At 44.4% G+C, this 20,156-nt stretch overlaps 2 long non-coding RNA genes across 2 annotated transcripts in view; one reads left to right on the top strand and one right to left on the bottom strand.

The window, feature by feature from the left end:
* Positions 1-1,752: 1,752 nt before the first annotated feature.
* LOC135916099 (uncharacterized) lies at positions 1,753-19,377 on the bottom strand. The gene is made up of 3 exons (XR_010568850.1): positions 19,148-19,377; positions 8,674-8,794; positions 1,753-1,904 (listed from the first exon to the last, which is right to left on the bottom strand). It is a non-coding gene; the product is annotated as an uncharacterized lncRNA (long non-coding RNA).
* A 58-nt stretch (positions 19,378-19,435) lies between these two features.
* The window catches only part of LOC135916083 (uncharacterized), a 30,399-nt gene continuing 29,678 nt past the window's right edge, over positions 19,436-20,156 (top strand). The window contains exon 1 of the long non-coding RNA XR_010568843.1: positions 19,436-19,526. This is a non-coding gene — a long non-coding RNA (uncharacterized lncRNA). The remainder of the gene's footprint in view (positions 19,527-20,156) is intronic.

The raw sequence follows: 20,156 nt of genomic DNA, 5'->3' as shown, positions 1-20,156 counted from the left end.
TAGCCTAACGTTTTGGAAGGTGTACGGATCTTGGTGCAGAAAAGGTTTCGTCACTAGATGAACCTACCTCGGGTTCTTCTTCACCTCCCAGGTTGAAGCCTTCTACGATGGACGACTTCCAAGACCTCTACTTATTCGTGCGCCCATGAAAACAGCCCTGCTGCAGAAGTGCATGCCCAACGTGTCACTGTTCTTATCGCAGCTGTAACCTGTTCTATATTATTAGATTTCGTATACACACAGGCCACAGGCACTTCTTGCTCTTTTTTGTCGGTGGTTCTGCGGGTCAATAAACAAGAGCCTATGGCCTTACCTGGAATGTACGCCACATGTGGGAGCGTAGCCAGGTGCCACACTTCACCTTATTCCAAAGTACTTGGCCAGTTGCCAAACACTGGGAACCTTTGACCTCGTAATGTCTTTCCTTCAACTGAGGACGAAAAAATGCTTGTCGGGTTTGATACACATTTCAAGTTTCCGCCAAGCTTGCTATAGCTTTCCAGAGTAAGCTTTTAGTTGCAGAATTTTGTTTTCGCCGATGTAGTAACTCTAATCACAGAGTTGCAATGTTCGCAATTCACCATACGTGTCTTCGATTCTAGTAACTAGGGAACTGCAATCGAATTCGAGCCCTTTCATGAAGACATAGCTGCAGCTTCGATGGTCTTCTCTATTTCCAACGTGGTGTCAAAACTGCTACTTTTCGGGGTCAGCTAATTCCCCATGACTTCGCCGGAGCTCCCACCCTTGCAAGTACACTACCTGCGTCGTATGCTGTGTTAGTGATATTTTCTTTACTTTTTTTCACCATGACCTTATGGCTCAACCTATGCTTGAATACCTATGTCTTGTGTGTGTTGCCAACATGTGTTACATGGAGCGCTGCGCGTCATTGCTGCGTGGTGAGGCGCACCATGGGCGTCACCGACCAGGTGACTGTAACCGCCCCGTTTCAAAGGGGATGGAAATGAGTCAAAATTATCATCACCATTATCACCATCAGCTCTGCTGTGCTTCCGCACGCTAATACAACGTGATAGAGCTTGTAGCATTCGTCACAATGTGGACATGTTAAAGTATGCAGCGCCGGATGCATGGCGTGGTGGAGACTCAAATAAAGATGTGTACTAGAATATATTTGCCGCTATGCTACAACTTACACTCGCAAGAGAGCGTTGCGCAGCATCTCTTAAGTTCTTCGTGAAGGATATTATGTTGTATGATACGCGTGTAGGTTTTTAATACCGGCCGGGGCATGGAACTGCTCTTCGAGTCCCTCTCGCGGCTCGCCGTGTGCATTCGCTCAAATGCAGGCGCGTGGCTGGTGATAGTATTCTCAGTACTCGTACCCTGGTGTCCATTCAGGGCAACCGGGAACTCCGCGCCATTAAAAATGGCTCACGGATATTCGTCGTAAAGTGTTATTAATATTTATTTAAAATTAAAAAGGCAGCTCCCACCAAATTTGGAGAGCCATATTCAATCACGCTTGTTTTATTGTTGTCGTTTTTAATATTGACACTTGGCACTCGAGAGCTAAAGCGTGGCTGGCACATGTTATGGAATCTACATGCCAGTCTGCATATAGGCAGTGCCCATACAAAATCACGGAAGATGGGCATGCGTGTTAACGAAGAAACTACAACATGTGTGTTACACGAAGCATTATGTCAAGCAAAATAGACACTAATTCGGTACCGTTAACAAACATGCTTCACTTCATTATTTTTTTATTATTTCTCACACTATTATTGCTCCACAAGAGGCTCTCTGTTTGCTTCCTGCCTTGCAGAACCATTTCCAGCGCCACCCTCGGTCAGTGAATAAATTCCGCTATTAGCTCCAGGCTGCTTTCGGTGATCTCGCGGCGGCTGTGCCATTTGATGCGTGCCAATTGAGGCAGCCTGAAAAAAAGTTTGAAGGGGCACCTTGTTAACCCTACGTAGATGAATGCGAAAGCAATACGACCACCACACAGACAGACAGACAGACAAAGAACTTTAATAGCAAGGTCCTGAGACGCTTTGCCCTAGGGCAGAGCTGCGGGCCGCTTCCACGTGGGGACTGGTAGGCCGAGCCTAACCGCCGCATCGTGGGCTCTCTGGACAGCCCAAGTTTGATGTGCATATTCTGAGCTCCGGATGGCAGAGTTCCATTCTTGTTCTGTGATGCGATTGGGTCCCTGTAACGAGGGGCATCGCCAGAGCATGTGCTCGAGATTGCTAACAGCCCCACAGTCGGGGCAAGTAGAGCTGAAAGCCTCTGGAGTGATCATGTGGAAAAGGGCCAGGTTCGGATAGCACTGCGTCTGAAGCATGCGTAAAGTGGACGCCAGAGGTCTAGCCAGTTTGCAGTGAGGGGGAGGATAAGTCCTCCTACCCAGGTGATAGTGCATAGTAATTTCGCTGAAAGTAGTGAGAGTGTCCCGAAACTCGAGAACCACAGAGTCTGAGCTCAATCTTGCTCCCGCGCGGTGGGTTAGTGCGCGCGCTTGGGAGTGGGCAATGTCATTAAGATTGGGAAACGAGTCAAGCTGGGGGTCGAGGTGAGCCGGAAACCACGTGATGGTGTGCGGAGAGATCATCTTGTTCTTGAGAATCTTGTGAGGCTCCTCAGCCACCACCACACGATGCTTTGATATTAGGCCACAAAGCAAGAACGTGGGTTCAACTCGCAAAAAAGTTCGCAGGTGCGTGTGCTCCAATTTACTGTAGCCTAAAACATTACCGTGATCTCTTCACCTTATTAAGCACTAAACGTCGTGGATTCAACTCCCACCAAAGTTCGAGGGTTTGCAGGCTTTTTTAACAATGTGTCATAACGTCGCCAATTTCAGATTTTCCGACTCAAGAACTATTTATTGCTCTCGCATTATTAATCACAGAAAATGAACTCTCGCATTTTCACACACTGATAATTTAGTGTGTCTTGTAGATTGGTGGTTGCCTGTGTAAAAGCAGCAGCGTAGGGCAATAGCATTTTCAGCACGAAGGTTTCACTCCTTTTTTTACCATGGAATTGAGGCTAACACTCGGGCGCAACGCTAACATGCAGCAAAGGAGTATGAACATGAACGCACGCACTTGTAATATTTACTGTTGTTCATTTTATTGCCACAGTGCTACAATTTTCATATGGATATGCACAGTGATAAGGAGCGTTATGCTGCAAATGTAAGCACGCGGCACGCTCCGCATATTGTGAATGCAGCCAGAGTTGACATGCATCCAAAGCATACAAAAGCATGCACAGTCACGCCAGCTGCATTTATTTTGTCCGCAAACACTGTGTAGTATCGAAGGATCAACGCCTCTGAATATTGACCCTTTCTGGTAAAAGACAAAGCCTCATTATATGTCAAATGTACAACATTCAGAATTGGCATTTGACAGTTCTCGCGCGACTGGCCGACGTCGTGCAGTATAGAAACCAGTGGAGAACGTGATATTTTGTGCATGCTAAGTCAACGAACGTGAGAATGTATGCCCACGAAGAAACTGCAGCATGCACAGAGCGGTACACTGCTAGAAGAAAAATCGGAGTGCGCAGCGTCTGCTAGGCGCCACCACCAGCAGGCGGCTGCAACGAGTATCCTGCAGGAGCATTGCGGACGCAGATGTTTAGTCATCAGCTGTCGTCCGCTGCCTCACTTCAAATCTTCGCGAAGCAAGCCGGTCCCGCGTTTGTAAAGTCGGCTAGAGAGTGCGAGGGCACACTCTGACAGCCATTTGCTACAAAATTGAAGGAAGAGTAGATGCCGCGAGGTAGTACATTGCACACATTTCTGCCGCTGCAATTTAAAGAGAAACATGATACTTTCTTTGCTAACGTTTCTCTGGGGCACTCCAGCATTAAGATAATGTTTCACCATCTAGTACTAATCTCAAGTGAGCCAATGTATATTTGAGTCGGTGCAGTTCGTGGGCTGGACAAAGATCCCACCACCACCGTTAAAGGGCATTTTAATTTCTCAAGCACTTCTGTTGATGTGTAGGGTGACATTTGTATGATCATAGATCAATCTGGTCATTTTCTTTCTAGCTGGAAGAGAAGCTATTGTTTTGAAAAACGAACTACGCGAGCTGCTCGCTTCGCGACAATCCGGAGCGTGGCAGCAGATGATAGCATGCGACGAAAGAGCACCGGCCACCGCGCTCACTGCGCATGCACGAAACTCGTTGCAGCTGCCACCCTGCGGTGTCGTCGAGCAGCTGCCATGCGCTCCGGTGTTCCCTGTAAAAGAGGAGAGCTTTGTTACGCAAACTATTGCAAAGTATCTAAGTGAGATCGATGCCGCGGGGAAGCCAGCCTTGTGTTTGTGTACTGCTGTCGCGAAAGGAAAGAATTGCCTTTTTTATTTTTTTTTCTTGCACGCTGCCATTTGTGTACTGAGTAGATTTCAGAGGTTGGGAAAAGAACGAAAGTGAGGCGAGAAAGAGGAGCAGAGGGCAGGTGGCGCGAGAACCCTCCGCGGCGGCTTATTGGCGAGTGTGGCGCGCACCAGGACGCGTACTGAAATCTGGGCCAAGCGGCTGCCTTTCAATGGAGGCGTAATGAAACAAAAAACTGCATTAGTGCAATTAGGGTCTCCTGAGGGGTCAAAAGCTATCCGGAGTCCCGCACGATGGCACGCCTCATGATCAAATTCAGGTATTCGCATGTAAACGCCAAGCATGAAGGTGGTACAGGTGGTCAAGTAAAAATGCTCCGTGGAGAATTTGCGGAGGAGCTCGAGCAGTGAAGCTACTCTGTCCGCTGGATGAGTGTGCGGCTCGGGAAGAAATGCTCCTGCCATTGTTGCTGCTGTAGTCGTTTGACCAGGTAATGCCTGATCAAACCAAGCACTACCTTTTGCCTGGAGGCCTGCTGAGCAGATCTTGCCAAGGCGAAGATGCCAAGGGCCATATCCTAGTCGGAACTTGTCGATGCGTTGTCCATGTGGGCCGTCCCTGGGTCGGGGTCCTCTTGATTAGATTGCGCGGTTTTAAGTGTCGAAACCACGATATGATAATGAGGCTGGTGGACTCCGGAAATTTGAACCGCCTGCAGTTCTTTAACGCACACCTAAATCTAAGTACGCGGGTTTTTGCATTTAGCCCCCATCAAAATTCTGCCGCCGGGGTGGTCCTTTTCGGTTTCGGCTGCTTATCGCAGTGGTGGCCTCGACGGAAGCAGGCCACGCACACTGAAGCGCAGCCTCGTGCAGGCAACGATCATAGACTCAACAACCAAGCTACCACTGCGGCGGCTGATGTCGACTACCCTACCAAGCAACGACAATCGAGCTGTCACGTCTATCGAAGTGAAGGTGACTTTTCCTGTCCTTGACACTCAAGGAGGTGCACAGTTTTTGTCATTTCTATGTCAATTTTTGGTCGTATCGAGACCTGCATCATTCAAATCAAACTTCATGTTTGACATTGTGTGTTGTTATTAGTTTCTTTGTTTACTCGTTCTTTTCTTTGAGAGGACATTTTTCCCCTCCCACTAATTGTTTTTTGATCTTTTCTTTCGCCTAAACACTTAAACTAGCGACAAACGCCGTTAACTGTCAGAGCTGCATCTCAAGGTCCACCAGTTTCTATATTTCGAAAATGATGAATTGCACAGATGGCGCGAGACTCTTTCGTTAGAGAGAAAGAAGTTAGACCCTTTCATCAACTCTGCCTGTTTAGAAAACAGACAAATCCGTTTCGACTTCATAGCAGATCATTTTACTGGAATAGATGCAGTTTATTATCTCATCATGGGGTCATCCAAAGACATGTGCCACGCAACCGCTTATGCTACTGCGGCACTATTACCCTGCTTGATGAAACTGCTGGCAGGGTAGTCTACTCGCTACGCGCAGCTTTAGCACACCCCAATAATCGAGCAGATAATACAAAGCCACGCCTTCAGGTGTTATTGCACCTGCATAATTCTGTTTTCTCCTAAATTCGCGACAGCGCTGGCGCACCACGGAGCATAGCCACACGTTCATGTGTTCACCCTAACTATGCATATTGGCGTACCAGCATGCTCAGTTTGAACCTTTTGCGGGACAACAGCAAACAGCAAATACATTTTTTACAGCTGCGAATGTTGCTGTGACTGATGGATCTCGAATCCAATGCATCATGTGATTATGGTGTTAACAGCGCCAAACATAGATGAGACACGAGACGGGAAGACGACACCACCAGCACTGACTTTCAACAGTGTTTATTTGAAAGAAACACGGCTTCTTATACCATTGCCACAGTATCGCAGGCACGTGATCGCACATCATGTGAAACACGCAGTTTTTCATTTCTTTTTTTTACTCAAGATAATCGTTGCACGTGCAAACACTCGAATTCCTTTTTTTCGTACGTAACGAGGACGGTGTGCTAACGCATTGGTCACGAAGTCTGGTAATCTCGGCTGCCTCAATTACCTAATGAACCAGCTGGTCATTCAGCACTTCACAGCGCCTGAATTCTGCGGCACAAGCTTTAGAGGGGCAATCCCTGACATGGATTACCAGATTCCTGTAACCAGCCATAGTACGGCTGTCAACCTGCGCATTAAGAACTGGTGAAGAGAGCAACTGCAAACCTTTGTCCCACAAATGCGCTTAAAAATCGTGCATCCACGCGATGGAACAAAGTTTTCGTCGGAAGGTTGACCGACTTACTACTGCTGGTTACCCGTCGCACCGCCTTGTGTCTGTTGCAGACAAAATGAGCAGGAACCTAGAACTCGAGCGTCTCCATGGCGAGCAAGGTGGCGAGAAGCCAAATATGAATGAAATGCGAAGGACAGTGGCCCTGCCATACGAGCACAACTTATCTCACAGGCTGAAAAAGATTGGGCGCTAAACGGGAGTTAATGTAGTGCTTACTGCCCTGGAAAAACTGAAAAGCCTCTGCCGACGCGTCAACAGCAAGGGTGCACGATAAATCACAAGAATCGTTTTGTGGAGCGCAAAGAAGCGGTTGTGTATTCAATACCTTTGAAATGTGGAAAACGGTATATAGGACGAACTTCAAGACGTATAAACAAGACTAAAGGAACATAAACTTAGCGGCCAGCAGGCTAAGAAGAATCTAGGTATCCATGTCAGGGATTTCCCGTCTACACCTTGCACCGCAGAATTCAGACGCTGAGAAGGGCTGGAGAAACACAACGACCAGCTAGTCCGGGAGATATTTGAGGCAGCCGAGATTAGCAGGCTTCGTCACCACTCCGCCAGCACGCCGTCCTTGTTACTGACAAGAAAAGAACTTGAGCTTTTACACGTGCAACGACTATCATGAGTGCAAAAAAGAAAAAAAGTGCGTGTTTCACATGATGTGCGATCAAGTGACTGTGACACGTGTTAGCAATAGTATAAGGTGCAGTGTATCTTTCAAATAAACGTTGTTGAAAGTCAGCGTTTGTGGTGTCGCCTTCGTGTCTCGTCTACGTTTTGCGCTGTTAACACCAGGATGAAAAACCAACAAGCCCAAGCTGCTATTTTAGCGAAAGTGATGTGATTTACTTTTTCTGCGCTGAGCTACATCGATGTCATCATGTGCCGTCATAAATTCCCAAATTACTCTTCCGAATTTCAACATCTCAAGTGTGCAGTGTTATACTGTTGCCGTCTAGTCAAGCGACCAAGCAGCTTAAACTGAAAAAGTAATGCGTCAACTTACTAAATCTAATGAAGTGCTCAATTACAAATACAAAAATTTGCTGATTCTCACCGTCCTGTGTTTTTATGCAAGGGTTCAAGAACGGGCACGTGGATAATGTGGTATTATTTTTTTATGGTTTTGTATTGCAGACAATTATATACGTAGAGAATTTTGTGTCGTGGCATCTTTTTACAAGACTGTAGTAGAAGTGCAGCAAATAATGATTCATTATAATATAAAAATTACATTATTGGAGCTAATGGAAACAGAACGCAGCTAAACACATGAATAACGTCATATCACAGTGATCTTAAGTTACCATCACTCGCCATAATCACCAAAATGCAATAACCCCCTTTTTTGCCAGAACCAACCTATTTAACACTCTATTTAAAAGCACTTTCTTTCCACCCACTATTAATGACTGGAAAATACTTGCCTTATAAGACTCCTTTAACGATTTCTTACCTTTTGTACCAGCATTATTGTCGTATTGTTTCCGCATTTTGTTGTATTGACATTGTTTTACTTTTTGTGAGATAACACTGTTTTATCCACCCTGCATGGTCTTTGTGTACACAGTATGTACTTTAAAAAAATATATATAGTATCAAGTCTGAAAAGCATCCTTGGTAGGCTATAATTTTTTTGCTTACTTTTCGAAAACCCATTAAATATCGGTTGCTCCATGGAATTAGTGCAGCAGCACAACACAAGGTGAAGAAGCGCTGAGCACTCTGTTTCCTAGCCACTGAATAACGAACAGCGGAGAAGCAGCCTGCATTTGTAGCAGGCTCAGACAACGCATTGCTTCTAAATTTGATTATTCAGGGCAGCGTCGCGCACACGATGCAAAGCCGCGGTCTTCTATTTGAAACGAATAAGGAGAAAAATGATTTCACCTTTTTTGCTAAATTACCCTTGCGCAATACAAAAAACGCCACTCTTAATGCGTGAAGAGCCTTAGTAGGTCAGAAAAGGTGCGCAGATTAAAGACAGGTGGTGAAGCCAACTTGAATTTCACACATACGTTACTGTCACAGCTTGTCACCTGGTCTCCGTCGGAGCGAAGTCGTGGAGAAGTCGTCGCCGGGGTATACAAGCCGGTGGGTTATCCTGTGCTGAAGTGAACACACTGAAGGTGTTAAAATCTGTAGAAAGAAAAAAATGCATTTATCGGCTGACAACAATACACAAATCAAATGTGAAAGAGGAGAACCCAAACACATATGCGCTTAATATAGATCAATCATGCCGACCACAGAATTGCAAGCAAATAATAGGGGACATGAAACTAACAATTTCGAAGAATAAACTTAAATGTGGTCCATAAAACAGAGGAAAAAAAAACAAATGGTGGCATACGCATTGCCAAGTAGCAAGCGTAAGTCCGTGAATCGTGGACTCGATGGCAGAGCTTTCCTGGAGAATGCTGGGGAGTCGCTCTTGTCGTGGTGTATGCGATTACTGTGCTGGTTTTCCCAGCAGTCTATATCTGTAGAGTTCCCTCAAGCAGGTTCAGCTAAATTGAGGGGAACTACCATGGGTTTCATTGCAGACGATGCTTTGTCCTCTCTTATGTCCATTGGTCAGTCGGGGTTCTGATGTGGCGAGGTGGCCCATGCGATATTGGACGGCGGTAGGCCCTCCACTGCTTATCAGCAGAAGAAAGGTTCAGCTTCTCGACTACTTCGCTGAGGCTAAAGCATGCGCTTAAATAGCTTCAGATTTTCCTAGTTCCTCTGCACTGAAAATTCTTCCACACTTTATCAGTGCCAGGAGGTCTTCAACAGGTTCTGAGACAAGACTACGCACTGGTGATAGAGGCAAGTTTTATCATTTTATGCTAGATTCGCTTGCTGCAGCTGCACCCTTCTTCAATGGTACTGTGAACCTAAAAAAAAACCGCAACAGAAAAAAAGAAATTACTTGGACCTCGAAATTAGGTGTTGCTTTATAATTGACCGACGCGCAAGAGTGCTAAATAATGAGTGTGAAACAGGAAGTGGTATCTGTGCTCTGAGTAAAACAAATTATTCAACCAAGTCGGCAAATTTCTTTGTGTTTTTTCTTCTTCTGCTCCATAATGCAAGCTACCAGGTTGAAGCAGTTCTAGAAAATTTTATTTCTATTTCACATTCACACTAGAATTTTCTCCATTACCATATCGTATTTCCGAACTTATAACATGCCTGCAAAGAAAAATAGAACAAGCAAAGGTATTAAGTTAAGGCTTTACATTCTTTCTTTACCACTAGACACATTCCTTAAAAAATTTTGTAAACAAGTATTTTTCTCTTTAAGTTAACGTGCTATCACTTTAGCTTCGTTGCCTAAATAAAATTTAGAAGCGCAGCATCATGTAGCCTTTGGTCGCTTGTATTTCACGTCGTATTCATAAGTGTTGGAATGTCAGACTGTGTTTCACTCTTTTTTTCCAAAAGTACGTTGCCACAACTCTCATAATTTGCGTTTTTTCACTAGTGAACGTCACTGTAGTAGCAGGAGAGCGAATAATTGCACTTAGTTGGATAAGTCAGATGTCGTACACATATTTCCGTTTTGTGGCATGGATTGTCAATCGAGAATTAATGGGCTCGCTTCTAGGTGCGATAAAGGATATTTTGCGAAGATAGCAAAATTGAATGCACAACTATTATGCACGTTAGCGTTTAGTTATGCATTCAGTCGCACAAAGCCAATATTTTGAGAAAATCGTTAGGCAAATGCGCCACACAACATTGACGCAGTACAGTTTCGTGTGTTCCTTTCCCGTATTACATATTAGTGTACCTTATGTTCCTATTAGGGAAAACGAAAGACCGTCGCTTCTATGTGTAGTAAAACTGTCTATGGCGTGTGAATAAGAAATATTCATTATGTATATATATATATATATATATATATATATATATATATATATATATATATAGAACTGAACTATAACTGATCCGCCGCCTTTTTTTAAGTCACAATCACTTCAAGCGAGAATGACAACAAGGGAATCACAAGAATGTTTTTTTAGTAATTTACAATGTTAAAATTAGAAACGAAGGCAAATAAAGTTGGGCAAAAGATTTATTACACGCACACATATATATGTACATATCCATATGCATACATATATATGAATGTAGTAAAAATGGTTCATGACGCCAATGATAAAATACCTGTTATGTCTGCCAAACAAACTTATCATCGATCTTCAGCTTGTTGAACAAATACTCAGCTTATTGAGTTTATAATGCAGCTGTTTAGTTCAGCACCTGCCCGATGCAACCAGCTCTTCAAACGTGCAGGGGGGCTTAGCTCTCAATGTTAACCGTGATTGACTTGCCGGAGAACTTGAACTTTATTATGCCCTCGGCTTGTATAAAACGTGAGTTTTCACTAACGTCGCCGAGCAATGAACGGGAGGCTTGGAACTATATTCTGACGATCACGGTTCTTCAACGAGCTTTAATGAAAGTTACTTTCGGTATTTTCTTTTACCCTGAATGCATTCGTCACAGCCGGGAGTCAAACTTGCGATTTGGTCCTTTTTCACATTCTACTCCTTTTTCATCACGCCACAGAAATATTTACCGCCATCATTTTACTCTAAACGGACGCAAAAAACAACAATATTTAGTGAAGTTTAAAAACGGTCTCTGGGGGCTTGTTGAGCCGGTAATAAATTGCCGTTGTTGAACGCGGTTACTCCAAGTTTGTCGAGCCGTAGCAAAGTTTTGCTTGCCATGTGAATGGACACAGACACTGCTCGATCTTCTGAGCAACTACCGCATCTACGGCTGCACCACGAGACAACACACAGGCGCTACTTGATGACGCAGAAACAGCGTGCGAATTGACTGTCATGCTGCGTCTCACTTCAATGCGAACTGAGCGTGGAAACCACCGATCACACGAAGCTACCAGCATTCGGCACACTTTGTCCCCATCGCAGATAGCTTTCAATACACAGGCGCCCACGCGGCGTACGCAGCAGCCGCCCGATAGTGGTAGGTGATGTACCAGTTCTGCCTTGGCTAAGCATTAAGGTCAAACATAGAGAACGAGGCATTTTCCCGATTTTTATTTGGAGTAGCACAGCTATAAGGAAATATGACCAGGATCAGATGCATCAGAACAGCTGCTGCATTTGCAAACATTTGCACAGAAAAATTCCGAGAAAGACTGCTAACTTGATAGAAACACTATTATCCCATGAAATGAGGCCAAACTGGCCTGTACAAAGAAGGGTATATCAGATTTCTTTCTGGAGGAGCAACTGTTGAGCTGCGCAAATTGGGAAGCACATTTGAAAAGTGGTACAATTTCAGTAATACTTTTTTCTAATACAAATTGCAATGCTAGATCAAGAAATTAGTTTTGTTTTGAATTTCTACAAAGAATCATATTTGTTGGTCCTCATATATCGAAAACCTAATGCGCAAGGCCGAAATAAGCATTTGTGATGAAGCATTACAGTTTTCAAACTACTCCCCATATTTTTTTTCGCCTAATGCCTAGTCTGTATCTGTACAATTCGTAGTAGTATTAGCTTTTATGCACTCAAGTATTTACCCTAAAAGTTTTCAGTTATCGAAGATGTGTGAAACGTCAGCATCTCTCTGCCTTCGTCGTACTGAATACCGCAGGATGAACATACACATAAAAAAATCACGGACGACTACGATTGTCCCTAATGTGAAATTTGACCCCAGCTCTATGCGTGCATCGTCGCGCTCTCTTCGCTATCGCCTCCTCTCATCGCCAGCTGCCTTCCGCGTTCAATGTTTCATCTTTCGCTGTGCTCGTTCGGTGGGTGTTGTACATGCTGCCATCTAGTGAAAGCGGGGAACATAGTTCCCCGTGACTGAGCGCGGTCGGTGATCTTACAGCGCGTGATCTTCTTCTTCTACTTGAGATAAAACATGTCTGAGAGGCCATTAAACCTGTGCGTATGTGACTCCTCAATGGGCCTTCTCGCTCTTCCTTCCTGGTTACAACAGTCGGTTACAAGGAGCACCGATACTCGCAGAAAGAATGGCCGCCTTAGAGCTGCGCTCTAAAAGGGCTCACGACAAGTGAAAGTTTCTTGCGTTCTTTCAGCCGCCAATAAAACTCACTTTTTGCAATTATGTTTTTCCGTTTCATTGAACCTTCTTTTCCAAGAGGACAGGATTTTCATGAAGGGTCCACAAGTTATAACAATCGGAAAGGAAAATTTGGTAATGCATGATTACTACGGCTGTTCGAAGAAAGAATGGACACTTTCGCATTGTGCAGCATTACTGAAATACTTGAGTAATTTGGTATCATAACGAACGAAACAGTCTTTTGTGTAAGTATTTATAGCCCTTCTAGCAAAACAACAATTTCCAGCATAATGTTTACTGTTCCATCAAAATGAAGTGCAATTAGCATCCAGAAAACTGACTTTTGGTAATTTCATTAAATTTTTCGAATTTCGAATGATTTCGAAGTGCACATCACAACTGAGAGCTGGACAAGTTGGTGTGGTTTCCTCCAATTGAAACAGTGCGCGAAGAAGATGCATACGAGAAAAGGAGAAAGGGCAAACGGGGGCGCAACTCATAAGTAACAGTTCATTTGGTACAACTGAACTTTTCCGATTTTTTAACCACACCAACATGGCGGTCTGCCTGCAACCACGCTTCGTTCTGTAGGGCAGTTACTTCCGCTGCACGGCATGTCTGTACAGCTTTGAGGAGCGTGAGGTCTTTTCAGCATCCTTTCGCGCAGCTTGGCGTTGTTTGTACCGAAGGCAATCTGGTCGCTGTGTAAGGATTCAGGCAAGGGCTCAAAGTCACAGCTGTGTGCGTGTCTTTTCAGGTCACGCAGGAAATGCTCGAATGGTGCGCCTTCTGCTTGTGTTCTCGAGTGGAACAAGTATCTCTCAAAAATTTCATTCAGCTGCTCTTGGCAGTACTCAGCTAACTTGTTTGCTATGGTCTTATAATCCTTATTGCTTTCTTCCGCGGAAAAGAAAAATAATTGAATACCTCGAGCGCGTCGTCTCCCGCAAAGCTCAGCAGAAGCGCAGTCTTTGTGGCTGGAGTCCTCGGTTCATTCGCTGCTGCCGTTGCCTCCAAGCTCAAACTTCTCTTTGAATCGCTCCGAATTCTTTGCGATGTTTCCGGATAGCAGCAAGAGGTCAGGTGCCTGAAGTAGTTCCATGTTTGGCGAGCAATTGATCCAGCCTCCCTGAACTTTGCGTCGTTTTCCTCGGTTGCTGCTTACTGTGCGGGGTCGATTCATGTGTGTGCATCGCGAATCAACGCTACCACTTCTGACAATATGTATCAGATGCGACACGATGGGAAATCAGGAACAAAGAAATTTTATAAACAGAACGAGGTAGGCATACGTGGTGCCCTGCATGATAAGCACGTGCAGTCTTTATCTGTAGCTCATTCGCATGATCGCATCGGCGCATGCCCTCGCATGGTAGGTGAGCCTGGCATAATACAGATTTAGCCACAGCATGGCCGCTATTTTGTAGCGATGCCTTATGCCTTATTCTATGCTATTCTTATCATCCACCACACACGGCCGCCTGATCCCGTTCATGATGCGGGCAGACCATCGCTCTGACCACTGGCCAAGCGCGAAAAGCCTGAAAAAGCATAGAATCGGAAATGGCATCGCTACAAAATACCGGCCCATATCAGCAGCTGCCAGTGCATAAGGAGTCAGCAGAAGTTGTGCTCGCAAAGCTTGAGCACAACTGACTTACAATTAAGAAAGACAAATATTAGTTTTTCAAACCCTCTTTGAAGTATTTAGCCCACGTTATTGAAAATCTGGATGTGCGTCCTTGCAAAGAGAATGTCAACTCTGGCAAAAACACTCCAGAACCCACAAACCATACGGAACTAAAAGCTTACCTTGGCATGCTTAGTTTTCATGCCACATTCATTCCAAATATATCTGCTAAGCTGAACCCACTGTACAACCTACTGAAAAAGGGTCATAATTGGCATCGGTCATAGTTGGCATCAGTATTTTCGTTTTTACACTTAGCCTAACCTTCTGGAAGGTGTACGGATCTTGGTGCAGAAAAGGACTCGTCACCGGATCAGCCTACCTCGGAAACCCTATCAACTCCTAGATTGAAGTCTTCTACGACGGGCTACTTCTAAGACCTCTACTAATTTGTGCGCCCATGAAAACAGTCCTGCTGCAGAAGCACATGCCCAACGTGTTACTGTTTTTATCGCAGCCGTAACCTGATGTACATTATTACTTTTGATATCCACACATGCGACACAAAGTCCTTCCTTTTCCTTTGTCAGTGGTTCTGCGGGTCAATAAACAAGAGCGCACGGCCTTACCTGCAATGTACGCCACATGACGAGCAGAAAGAACTGCTCGTCAGGTTTGATACACATGTCCAGTTTCCGCAAAGCGTGCCTTTCAGAGTAAGCTCTCAATTGCAGAAGTGTGTTTCTGCCGATGTGGTAGCTCTAATCACAAAGTTGCAATGTTTGCCATTCACCATATGTGTCTTCGACTCTAGTAACTCGGGCACTGCAATCAAATTTGAGCCCTTCTATGAAGGCATAGCTGCAGCTTCCATGGTCCTCTCTACTTCCAACGTGGTGTCAACGCTGCTATTTTTCGGGGTCAGCTAATTCCCCATGACTTCGCCGGAGCTCCCACCCTTGCAAGTACACGACCTGCGTCGTGTGCTCTGTTACTGATGCTTTCTATACTTTTTTACCTTGACCGCTTGGCTCAACCCTTGCTTGTAAACCTATGTCAACTGTGTGTGTTGCGAACATGTGTTACATACTTGGAGTGCTGCGCGTCATTGCTGCGCGGTGAGTCGCACTATGGTTGTCACGGACCAGGCGAGTGTAAGCGCACCGTTTAAAGGGGGTGGAAATGAATCAAAATTATCATCTCCATCACCAGCTCTGCTGTGCTTCTGCATGTCAATACAACGTGATAGAGCATTTAGTATTCGTCACAATGTGGGCATGTTAAAGAATGCAGCGCCGTATGCATGGCGTGGTGGAGAATAAAATAAGTATGCGTACCAGTTTGTAGTTGCCGCTATGCAACAGCTTACACGCGCAAGAGAGCGTTACGCATTTATTGCGTTTATTGTGTTCTTCGTGAAGGCGAGGATGTTGTAGGATGCGCGTGTTGGTTATTAATATCGTCCGGGGCGGTGAACTGCTCTTCGAGTCCCTCTCGCGGCTCGCCGTGCGCATTCACTCAAATGCAGGCGCGTGCCTGGTGATAGCATTGTAAGCACTGATGTCCCGGTGTCCGCTCAGGACAACCGGGAAAGCCGCGCGATTCAATATGGCTCACCGATATCCGTCGTAAAGTGTTATTATTATTTATTTAAATTCAAAAAGGCAGCTCCCACCAAATTTGGCAAGCCATTTTCAGTCACGCTTGTTTTCTTGTTGTCGTTTTTAATATTGACACTTTGCACTCGAGAGCTAATGCGCGGCTGACACATGTTATGGTATATACATACCAGTCTGGATAAAGACGTTATCTATAGAAAATAAAGGAACAAAGGCATGCGTGTCAACGAAGAAACTACAACATGTGTGTTACACGAAGCATTATGCCAAGCAAACTAGACACTAATGCGATACTTTAACAACTGTACTTCTCCATATACTTTTTTATTATTTCTCACACTAATATAGCCCCAGAGAAGGCTTTCTGTTTGCTTCCTGCCTTGCAGAACCATTTCATGCGCCACGCCATGTCAGTGAATAAATTCCGCTATTAGCTCTAGGCTGCTTTCGGTGATCTTGCGGCGGCTGTGCCGTTTGATGCATGCCAATTTCGGCAGCCTGGAAAAACTATCAAGAGGCACATATTTAACCCTACGCAGATGAATGCGAAAGCAGTACGATCACTACGCGATGCTTAGATATTAGGCCACAACCCAAGGACGTGGACTCAACTCCCAACATAGGTCGTAGGTGCATGTGCTCTAATGAACTGTAGCCTAAAGAACTGCCGTGATCTCTTCGCCTTACTAAGTACTAAATGTCGTGCATTCAACTCACACCAAAGGTCAGTGGTTGGCAGGCTTTTTTACCAACGTGTCATAACGACGCCAATGCCCGGTTTTCCGTCTCAAGAACCATTTATTGCTTTCGCAATAATAATCGCGGGAAATGAACTCTCATTTTCACAAACTAATAGTTTAGTGCGCCTCGTAGATTGGATGATGCCTTTGTAAAATCAGGAGATTAAGGCTATAGCAGTTTCAGCACGAAGGTTTCCCTCCGTTTTTTTTACCATTGAATTGAGACTAACACTCCGGGGCAACGCAAGACATGCAGCAGAAGATTATGAACATGAACGCACGCACTTTCTTGGGTATTTATGTGTCCCAGTAGAACCCTGGGAGTGTTAGCCAGCGCCACCACTCACAGACCTTGGCGGCGGACGTGGAACGTCCTTGTTGCTGCAGGCGTCACGAGAAAATGATCTTTTTTCGTGAAGACAACTGGTCAATAAACTCACATATGCTAGCTCAAGGCATTAATGTTGCCGGATCTGAGACCCTCGTTATGTAATAAACGAGAAGAAAGGGGGACCAGAGGGGCCCGATTTTTATTAGTCATATCATGAGAAGCCAACCAACACTGACACCAAGGACAACATAGGGGAAATTAGTTGTGCCTAAAAAACGGAATGAAGAAACGATAAATTAATGGAAATTAAAGTGGATGAAAAACAACTTTCCGCAGGTGGGAACCGAACCCACAACCTCCTCGTTTCGCGAAGTTGTTTTTTCATCCACTTTAATTTCCATTATTTATCGTTTCTTCATTGCATTTATTAAGCACAGCTAATTTACCCTATGTTGGCCTCGGTGTCAGTGTGTGTTGGCTTCTCATGATATATATATATATATATATATATATATATATATATATATATATATGTTATCATAGGCCAAGAATGTCTGACAGCAAGGAGAGCACAGGGAAGGTTACCCGAAGTTCTTTAATAAATTAGTACATAGAAAAAGTGGATGTAACACAACTAGCCGCAAGTGGCACACGAGCTGCTGTCTTGAGTTATTGCGGTTTTGTATATATATATATATATATATATATTATGCGGTAATTACAATAGCGGATGAAAATGCTTGCACTGCAGGACATTGTATAATTATTAAATCTGTGCTCAATAAATCACAACGAGTTTTCTGCTGGAAAGTTCCAACAATACTCATTGCTGTACCACCTAAACGGACCTTCACTACGTTTTTGTCGCGCCACTGCACAAAGCAAAAAGACAAACATAAGCATGTCTTTGTTCGCAGAGGAGCCGCACTACATGAAATGAAAGACTACTCATAACCTGTTTACGTCACACAGCAGCGCGTACGTGTCAGAATTGTTTGCAGATGAACAAACTTAGCAATCCTTTCACAAGCATTACGGCATCAAATAGAGCAGTGAACGATAGGCAGCACAACAAGAATTTGCTGAAAAACGATGACGCAATAACTTGGGCCCTCCGATGAGAGTTTCCAGTTTAGGTGTCTTGCAATATAACCAACCCTTATATATAGCTTTCATCTATTACGATAAAGCGTTTGATTGAATCGAAACCTCATCAGCAATGGAGGCATTACAGAATCAGGGTGTAGACGAGCCGTATGTAAAAATACTGAAAGATATCAATAGCGGCTCCACCGCAACCGTTGTCCTCCATAAAGAAAGCAACAAAATTCCAATAAAGAAAGGCGTCAGGCAGGGAGAAACGATCTCTCCAATGCTATTAACAGCTTGTTTACAGGAGGTATACAGATACCTTCATTGGGAAGAATTGGGAATAAGAGTTAATGGAGAATACCTTACTAACTTGCGATTCGCTGATGTTATTGCCTTGCTTAGTAACTCAGGAGACCAACTGCAATGCATGGTCACTGTTTGGGAGAGGCAAAACAGCAGGATGGGTCTAAAAATTAATCTCGAGAAAACTAAAGTAATGTTTAACAGTCTCGGAAGAAAACAGCAGTTTACGATAGGTAGCGACCCATTGGAAGTGGTAAGGTAGTACCTGTACACACTAAAGAAAGATAACCCGAAATGAGAGTAAACCGCTCGTCCTGTATCGCGTTCTCGTTCTGGGTTTTTTTTTTCGCTACGTGCCAGTCGAGGTAAAAATTTACTTCCAGGCTGACCAAGGTTTTGTATCTAGGAACGAGAGTAATTTTTTTTAACTGTGCAAAGGTTTTAGGGACGATAGTGGGACTGTATTTTTATTTCCATCAAGAAATTCCAGCGGCAAGAGCGTCGCGGCTCACGATCTCGCCAGTAGCTTAGTGCTAGTGCACTAGGCGCTGCTTTGCATAACAAGCACACGTTCGAGATAATTTTACTGAACTGGTAAATATTGTTGCCGGAAACAAACTGCAGCAGGCAAGGAACAAGAGAAAGACTGCGAGAAACCGTCCAGCCAGTGCCGCCTCCGTTGCGGGAACGTCAGAGAACGTCACATACCATTCGCGCTGTCATTGGCTGCGGCCAGACGACGGTGCGGTTGTCGGACGCATCGAACGATGCAAATCAGTCCAGTTTGTCGCACGCCAGACGTCTGATTTGGCACTTCGGCACGGCAAAACACCTCGTTTCCGGCTGCCGATCCGGCCCGTCGGACGCCGGATAGGACACCGAATCCGACCGTGTCTCTCCTGCTTTTGTTGGCGAACAGGAGCCGATCAGCGCGCCGTCCGTGCAGCTCCACCTGCTTGCAATGGTGGATGGTCTACGGGCTTCTTTGACACCTACTGAGCATCAATTGATGATCACCGCTCGTATACACGCTTCCTACGGCGCTAGCTGTCGTGTTTACCAGAACAAGTGCCCTCATCTTGAATTGGTGAGACCATATTTCCTCTTAGCGTCTGGTATGAGAAACAATTTTTTCTATGGACATTCTACTATCATCTGTTACTAGGAAGTTGATTAAAATTTAGGCAAACAGTTACTGTGCAAAAATAAATGTTTAAACGCAGCCCGTCTTTGCATATTCATTCATAATTAGGATTATGTCATCCATTCATTTTTGAATAAATCATTTTTACAAATTTTCTAATAACCAGTGTTACAAGAAAGTTGATTGAAATTGAAGCAAATTTACACCTGTGCATGAAACAAGACTGTCTTGCACCAGCCATGTTCGCTGAATAATAATAAGCTTATTTCATAATATTCATGCATGTTCTGTAACTTGGGTTATGTAACTTAAAAGCATAAATATTTTTATTGACTTCCTATTGAATGGTGTTTCTAAAAAGTGGAACTAACGTCTGTTAACTTCCTAGTTACTTTTTTTTAACATACCGCAGTTAGAAAAAAAGTAACCAACTTTCTTTTGACAAACCTTACCAAAAAGTGAATGTCTATGGGATGTTGCTAAGGTTGATAGAAAGTTGATGAAAGTTCTAAAGAAAGTAAGGAAGCATTTTTGTATGGTTAAGAATGAGCGTTCCAAAGTGCTTTTTTTCTT

This window comes from Dermacentor albipictus, chromosome 7, assembly GCF_038994185.2.
Source record: "Dermacentor albipictus isolate Rhodes 1998 colony chromosome 7, USDA_Dalb.pri_finalv2, whole genome shotgun sequence".
In the NCBI taxonomy this organism is placed as follows: domain Eukaryota; kingdom Metazoa; phylum Arthropoda; class Arachnida; order Ixodida; family Ixodidae; genus Dermacentor; species Dermacentor albipictus.
The sequence above is the reverse complement of the archived record's forward strand: the minus strand, read 5'-3'. Positions and strand labels throughout refer to the sequence as shown.